Raw genomic sequence first — 7,897 nt, 5'->3', positions numbered from 1 at the left:
CATCCAAGCATGGGCTATAAAAAATGATATCATTGCTATTTTTAGAAGCAACCGCCCTGTTTCTCTGAGTAACAAACCTAATTTTCAGACTTATGACTCAAGCACTATAAGTGAATGAAAACTGTATCAGATTAATATTTTCAAAATATTATCCCTATTGCACTTGCAGTCTTGTTCAGGATAACTCTGCCAAAAGAGATTTATTTGCTGGAGAAAGTTACAGATAAAGAGAAGAGAGGGCTTTAGGGGTGGCGATGAAGGCAGACAGCTCGAAGGTTGCTGGGCGGAGCCATTACAGCTGTAGAACAGCCGGGTGGACCGTGGCAGGCTCTGCACCTGAGCACAACCACCACAGCAAGAGGCCTGCAGGGCTGTTGCAAGAACACCTGTGCCAACGTTGTTCCTAAGAATTCTGTTGTGATTTAAAGGATTTTTTTTTGTCCCCTGTGCTGAAAAGTCTTGTCCTAATGCTTCTGTTTGATACCAGAAACTACCACCTTTTTGAAATGTCTCTATGATCACGCATCTGGGTCTTGAGGAAACTAGATCCAGGATGAAGTGTTTGATGTGAGAAGGAAAAGAGAGAACAGTAATGCTAATGGACATCACTTATCATTTACTTCCTACCTGTGATATATATAATAAGAAATACATATTCGGTCTTTGTCCCATTCTTGGCATATACAGCAGTCCCTCCTTATCCATAGGGAATATGTCCCAAGACCCCAGCGGGTGCCTAAAATCATGGGTAGTACTGAGCCCTAAATATACTACACACACACAACTTTCCACTTCAGGGAAGCTCTTTAGGGCTTCTCTTTGGCTTATCCAGATTGCCAAAATCACAACTTTTGTGCTCTGGGGCCATTGTTAAGTACAGGAAGGGTTACCAGACCACAACTGTTACCAGTTCGAAGCCTGTGTACCCAGTGCTTTGAAAGACCAAAACTCAAAATGTCAGAGTTTGGAGTAAGGGAATATTTACTGATTGAGACGGTGCCAACTGAAGCCTCTTATCTGTCTTAGGAAAGTACAGAGTTCAGGCTTCTTTCATATCAAGGGAATGGGAAATAGGAGGGGCAAGAAGTGATTGACATTGCAGACATCTGGGAGCCAGCCAGCAGGGGTCTGAAGATCACACACACACACACACGCACCAGTTGCTGTGAGTCCTGAGGTTTCTGCAAATGTTTGATAAACAACGTGTCATATTTCCCTTATCTCTTCAAGCCACAAGCAAAACTTCCCTAATAATTAGCATGTCTCTATGCAAGACTATGCAAAAGCTATTAGCCTGAAGGCCGTGGGAACAAAGCGGGCTGGAACAAGATGGAATCAGAGAGGTAGAGCATTTCTCTCTGTTAGACAAGCTCTGTGATACACAAAAATCAGTCTAATAATGGAGACGGCTGCTAAGTAACTAATGGGTGGAAGCGCCTGTAGCATGGACACGCTGGACAAAGAGACGATTGAAGTCCCAGGCAGCACAGAGCTGGTTAGCCTGACATTTCATCGCGCTACTCAGAATGGCACACAATTTAAAACTTATGAATTGTTTATTTCTGGAAATTCCCATTTAACGGTTTTGGAATGAAGTTGACCGTGGGTAACGGAAACTGTGGAAAGGAAACTGCAGATCACAGGGGGACTATTGTAGCTCCCCAATTCTGGTAATTTCCTGAGTGATAAGAATGATAAAAGCCAAAGGGGCATGTTTTGTTATTCATAACAAGCTTCTTTCAACTATACCTAAGCTTATGTTACTTGGAGGTAACTTCTGGAAAGCCCTTCAGAATGGGAGATTGGTAGGTAGGCTAATAAACCATGTGATTGGAGGATGGAAATTTCAGCCCCTCCCCCTACTTTCTGATAGGGAAGGGGACTAAGGTTGAGTTTAATCACTACTGGCCAATGAATTCATCAACTAAGCCTATGCAAATGACCTCCATAAAAATCCGTAAAGTATAAGGTTCCAAGAGTTTCCAGGTTACCTAACACATGGAGGTGCTGGGAGGATGGTAAGTCCTTAAAGGAATGGAGGCTCCATGCTCCTTCCCCCATACCTTACCCTTTGCATTCCTTCCACCAGGCTGTTCCTGAGTGGTGGAATATCCTTTTACAATAAGCCAATAATCTAGTTAACCCTTTCTTCTAATTGAATCACGGTTTTGTGCTTCCCCAATGCAACTCTAAGAAATCCATGTCCATTTCCACTCCAGGGATGGGCCTGGTTCATTTTGGGGTAGTTCCCATCTGCGCAATGGTAGGATCCAAGCAAGGCATTCCCCATTTACTCCTGTGAGTGCCCAGAAAGTGCTTCACAAGTGGCCTACAGCCAGTTTGTTAATGTGCACACTTGCTCTGTCTCTCTGCCCCCTCTTATCCATGTTGCCTTCGGTGTGGCAGGCCCATCATGAGAAGGCCACCACCTCAGCCAAGACTATGATTTTTCCCACTTCCAAGCCCTTCAGGCTTCTGGATAAAGAGAGGTGCAGAAGTTCTTCCACTGGTGTCAGCTTTGGGCTCTCCCTCTTCACCACTCATGTCATAGGGCCAGACTTTAGGGAACAGATACCATTACATCCCTTCTAACCTCTTCTTCCTCCTATTCTTCCTGTACCCACCAAGGCTCCCTTCTTCCACCATCTACCAACCAAAAGCTCACTGGCCTATGAATGAAGGGGAATAGACCCTAAGGTGCAATGAGTATGTATAGAGGGGAAGACACTGACAGTAGGCAGCCGAAGTTAAACCACGCATACATGCATAGCCAAAGTGGACTGGTATGTGTGTGTGTGTGTGTGTGTGTGTGTGTGTGTGTGTGTGTGCATTGAGTTGGGAATGCTGTATTAGCAGAAGCACTCTTAGAAAGCTCATGGAGGAAACATTATCCCTAGGTCCAGCCTAGTTATAGGAAGTTCAGAGAGATTTCCAATTTTCCATTCCCTTGAAGTTCTTAACAGGTAGCCAGAGGACAAAGTTTACAGGAATGCTGTTGGGCAAAGTGAAGAGTCCATTTTGCCTTGATCCACTCATTTTGATTCATTTATCCAGAGTTCACAAAACAAAGCTGCCTGGAGGGCAGGAAATGTCAGCGAGTGAAGTGGAAAACTGGGACATGTGTCCCACTCAAGGGGACAGTGGATGTTTTGATTCTGCTGTTTCCATGTAAGAATAGGAACCTAGATTAGATTAAATTGGATTTGCCAAAGAAAATGATCAAGACATCTGAATTTTTAATGTGAAATATCCCAATTTTTAAATGTTGATTTTTAACTCAAATCTTTTAAAATCACTAAATAGGCCAAATTTAATTCATCTTTTGACCACACTCAGCTTGCATCCTGAGATTTTGAGACCGTGTTTCTAACTGTACTCAGTGTTTGCTAATACCTGCTTTGAGAAAAGCACTATATTAGCTCCAGGTTGTATATGTGTGGGGAGAGTTATAAAAATAATGTCGCTGTCCTCAAGGAATTTAAAATCTATGAGGACAGATATGCCAAAGGCACATGCAATTGCAAAGAGGAGGTAGTCATATCTTATTTGGGGAAATGAGAGAGAGCTGCCTAGGGGAAGCCCCTCCTGCAAGAAGAGGGAGAAGAAGAATTTCAGGAAGAATTAAGTGGGTCAGCAGCACCACATGCTACCCAGAGATTAAGGAGGACAAAACCAGGGAAAGGTTATTGACTTTGACAACTAGGAGGTCATAGGTTGCCAAGATAAGGGATTTTTAGAGGGTAATAGGACCAAGGCAGTGACAAAGCTGACTCTACCAGGGATACCACTTGTTGGAAATAATTGATCACTGCAGGAGGGATATAGGAAGACAGCTAAAGGTATTAGCAAGGAAAAGAGAGACAGGAAGTCAGTAAGATTGTGGGAAAGGGGGACACAGGAAAGGGAAAGATGGATGATGATGATGAAAAAGGGGAGAAAGAGCAGACTCAGGGAGAGTAAGGAGAGGATGAGCTGTGGCTGTGGGTAGGGGGTTGAGTTAGTCAAAGGAGAAAAGCCTCCATGAAAGGAAGGAATCATTTCTCTAAGGACCTCACAAACCACAAGGCAGTTCCCAAAGGTCCCACTTCTTTAAAACATCAGAGCAGAAAGCTGTGCTGGAGAGTTGTAAAAAGGAAAGGAAAAAAATTACTCCCATGAGATTTCAGTTAAAGAATACATTTTTTTTATTGCAGGTAACATTTCTGAGAAAATAGAAACCCTGTGAAAAGTTTTAAATATGGTTGGAGGCAGTACGAGTAAAGATGAATAAAATTCATCTCGGCTCAGGATGAAGTCAAGAGTGGGATTAGCATTAAGTATAACTTGGGGAATGGAAAAAATGTTCTAAGAGTTCATATTAATAGAGTGGAGCTATCTACAGGGCAGAAAGATAGCCAATGACTCTTTAGTTATGAAAGAGAAAAACAGAAGGATTAGACCACTGTAGGTTATTTTTTAAAGAACTGGGAAAGTGCAGGATTACCCCCTTTACATTCTCTTGTAACCCCCCTGCCATTGGGAGAAATCAGCATTTGTTCCTCTCCTGAGCCTGAGGTCAGTTCCCCATTGACACAGCCTTTGTACCTGGCTGGTGCTGGCTGCCTCTCCACAATGGCTTCCTTGAGACACTTGTAACTGTCTTACTCTTGCAAGTTGCTCTCCCAGTAGTTTGGTTTTCAATAGAAGGATTTAATGCTCTTATCTGTACTACTTTCCCCACTCCTGACCCCTAATAGATTTCTATTCTTGTTCCTAAAGTGACATCATGGGCAGAAAGTGGAGTGGAAATAGCAAATGGCATTTAGTGTGGCACATATCTGTGTGCCAGGTAGGGTTTTACATACATGAATCATCACATTTAATCTTGATGGCAACCCTCAATGTAATCTCTGATACCAGCTGTGTAACCTCAGAAAAGGTTCTTAAACTTTCCTCAATTTCTTCATCTTTTTCTTTATCTTAGAATGCAATCATTATTATAATAAAGTATGTCATTGTGAAAAGTATGTCATTAATTCAATTGTGAAAATTGAATTAATTTAACACATTTAATGTGCTTAAAATAGTGATTTGTATTCAATAAACTCTCAATAGTTGTTTATTATTATTATTATTATTGATGGGCTATTGTTATCTTTACTGTATAAATGAGGAAATTGAGGTATGTATAGCTTGTGCAAGTTATTTCCCCAATCTCAACACAGACAGCTAGTAAGTGGTGGAACTGAGTGATGTCAGAGCCATCATTTTATGCAAGAAAACCCAGAACAAAACAAAAAGTGAGTTAAAATAATGAGCAAACAGAGCTCTACGTTTGAAGAAAGAAAGGCACCCAGTACGGAGATTTCAACCGCACCGCCTTCCCTTTCCAACTGGAAGTGGTGCGTGACTGTGTCCTGCTCCACTTGCTTATGGAGCCTGGAGGGCTTGCCTGGTTTTGGCTGGGAATTAGCTCTCTTGTGAAATTCTGTGAGCTCTCCGCACAGTCCTGGGATTTGCAAAGTGGATCACAGAGCCAAAAAACTCCCTCATATGAAGTGTTGTCACAGGCTTCAGTTGGAGAAACATTAAACGTGCCTCATTTACTTTCCCTGGTCCTCTCTGGAGTTGACTCCTCAGTGTATGCGACTATAAAATATTTCACAACTCTTCATATTGTCAGTGTAAGAAACATTCACATCTGTAGAGAATTTTTGTGGGTTTATTTGAGCCAAACTGACAATTGCCATGGAGTAAAATCTCAGGGGATTGAGAAATGCTCTGGAAAATGCCAGTTTTGCACCTTATTTTATACATTACAATAAAAAGAGAAGGCCTAAAGGGGCGACGTGAAATCCACTGGTGGTAGATTAGGGAGGCAGGAGAAAGCAAAGGGCAGGGTGAGGGCGGGGGGTAGAAGGAATCTCTGGGCTTGGATAAATAGTGAAATGATAGACACATACTTGTATGCAGGTGGATACAGGATAGTTAACAGTCAGCAATTAACATGATAATAATAACAATGAAGGGATCCGTGGTTTCCATTCTGGAGTGATGACAGCTGTGCTTTCATTATTGCAAAGGTGGGTTTATCAGGTGTGTCATTCTACATGCAAAGGGACAACAGACAGGTGTAGCTAAGGTGAAGACTGACCTTTGTTAGGGGAAAATACTGCCTTATGACATGACTACCTGCAGGAACCACTTTTAGTTTAAAACTTTTAATTTCAGACCATCCTATGTGGTTACTTTAGGTCTCTGAGTTTGTAAGGCCACCGTGCAGGCCTCCCCTGACCTTGTCAGGCTAATAATATGCGGCTCCTTTTCTTCAACAATATTCATGCTAAACTGATGCTGGATAAAATTTTATTATGTCACATGGAGAATCATAGCCTAGATTTAAGCACTCTATTGTGTAAAAATACCTGTATTGGAATCTTGTCTTCTTTTCAGTGGCCAAAAGGGATTCTGAACTTTATTAGTTCTCTCTTGGTACTATTTTCACTAGATAGATATTATTTGTTGTTAGTATTATTAACCTATTAATGTCAAACAGGTTCATTGGTGCTAAGGAGTGGTTCTAAGATTTCATAAACAGTCCAGGGAAGAGCTAACTGGATACCTCCCCTTTTGCTTTAGCTGCTTCCTTGGTTATGGGGGTATACAAAGGTGTTTTAGTCTTCCATTAAGACTATATTTGGTGGCGAGTAAACAGAAACTCAACTTCAAGCGTGTAAACAAATAGGGATATTTTCACAGAACAACAAGAAAAACAGGAGACCATCGTTGCTATTATTGATTCAATAGTTCAATGATGTTAAAACTACTCTCCCTGAAATTTTCTTATGTGCAAGATGGCTGTCCTTTTATTAAGGTGTCCCCCACCTCCTACTGCCTTAGAAGACGTCTGCTTATAACATTTGTCAGAATGGTGACATACGGACAAGTTTACCTAGCTGCAAGGAAGGCTTAGAAAATAAGCAAGAAAGAAGATGATTGAAAATGGATGTTGGGTAAGCCAACCCACAGTGACTTTACATCTGAACCTTGAAGAATATGTTTATAAAACTCCTAAACAATTCACTCAATTTGTTTAGTCAAGTCAATAAAAAACTATTTGGAAATTTGTTTGGTGATGTAGCCATCAGCTGCAATTATATATTTTGTTGTTCAATAGGTTGTTTGGCTTTATTTGGACAGTCTAATCTTGCTCATGTCTTTTCTGGTTTTGATTCACTGGTATATTCAGATAAAACCTGATCCAAATCAATAATTTCCAATAGCATTTAATGGATCAGTACTGGGTTGATTTTGTACGAATCACCTATTTATTCCCAGGTCAGTTTTGATCATTTGAGTATTTTAAACACACTAACCTCTCTAATTGTCATAACCACTTAAAAATTAAACTCCTCCAAATCAATGCTTTATCCACATTATTGGCTGTGGGGCCAGACAAACTGGAGATTTCCTTTGGCCCCACTTTCCTTGTATTGCACCTGAATGACCTGCAAGAGCAGGTGGGATAAGGGCTGACCATTCTGCTTTATTGGTTTTCATTTTGCTTTTGGAACATATGATGTAGTTTAAAAAGATGGTAATGTCTGTCCTAAATCGGCACATCTGAAAGTAATTTCAGCTGAGTAATTTAATGATTGGAACATTTCAGAGCTTTTTCCAGGGCGTCAAAACTCTTAACATGGTTTATAAATTCTTCATCTCTCTCTGGCTGACTCCTCCCAAGCCTGCCCACAGTGCCGATGATCTGGCCTCACAAAGCAGTTTGCATGCCTTTCATCTCCTTAGAATGTTTTCCAGGTAATCTTATAATCAGGCTCTGACTGCAGTAAAATATCAGAGACAGGAACAATCCAAGGAGGGTAAATATTAATGTAAACAATTACTTAATCATTGGGTG

This window comes from Artibeus jamaicensis, unplaced genomic scaffold (assembly GCF_021234435.1).
Source record: "Artibeus jamaicensis isolate MK-2021 breed Jamaican fruit bat unplaced genomic scaffold, CSHL_Jam_final scaffold_916, whole genome shotgun sequence".
Classification (NCBI taxonomy): Eukaryota; Metazoa; Chordata; class Mammalia; order Chiroptera; family Phyllostomidae; genus Artibeus; species Artibeus jamaicensis.
The sequence above is the reverse complement of the archived record's forward strand: the minus strand, read 5'-3'. Positions refer to the sequence as shown.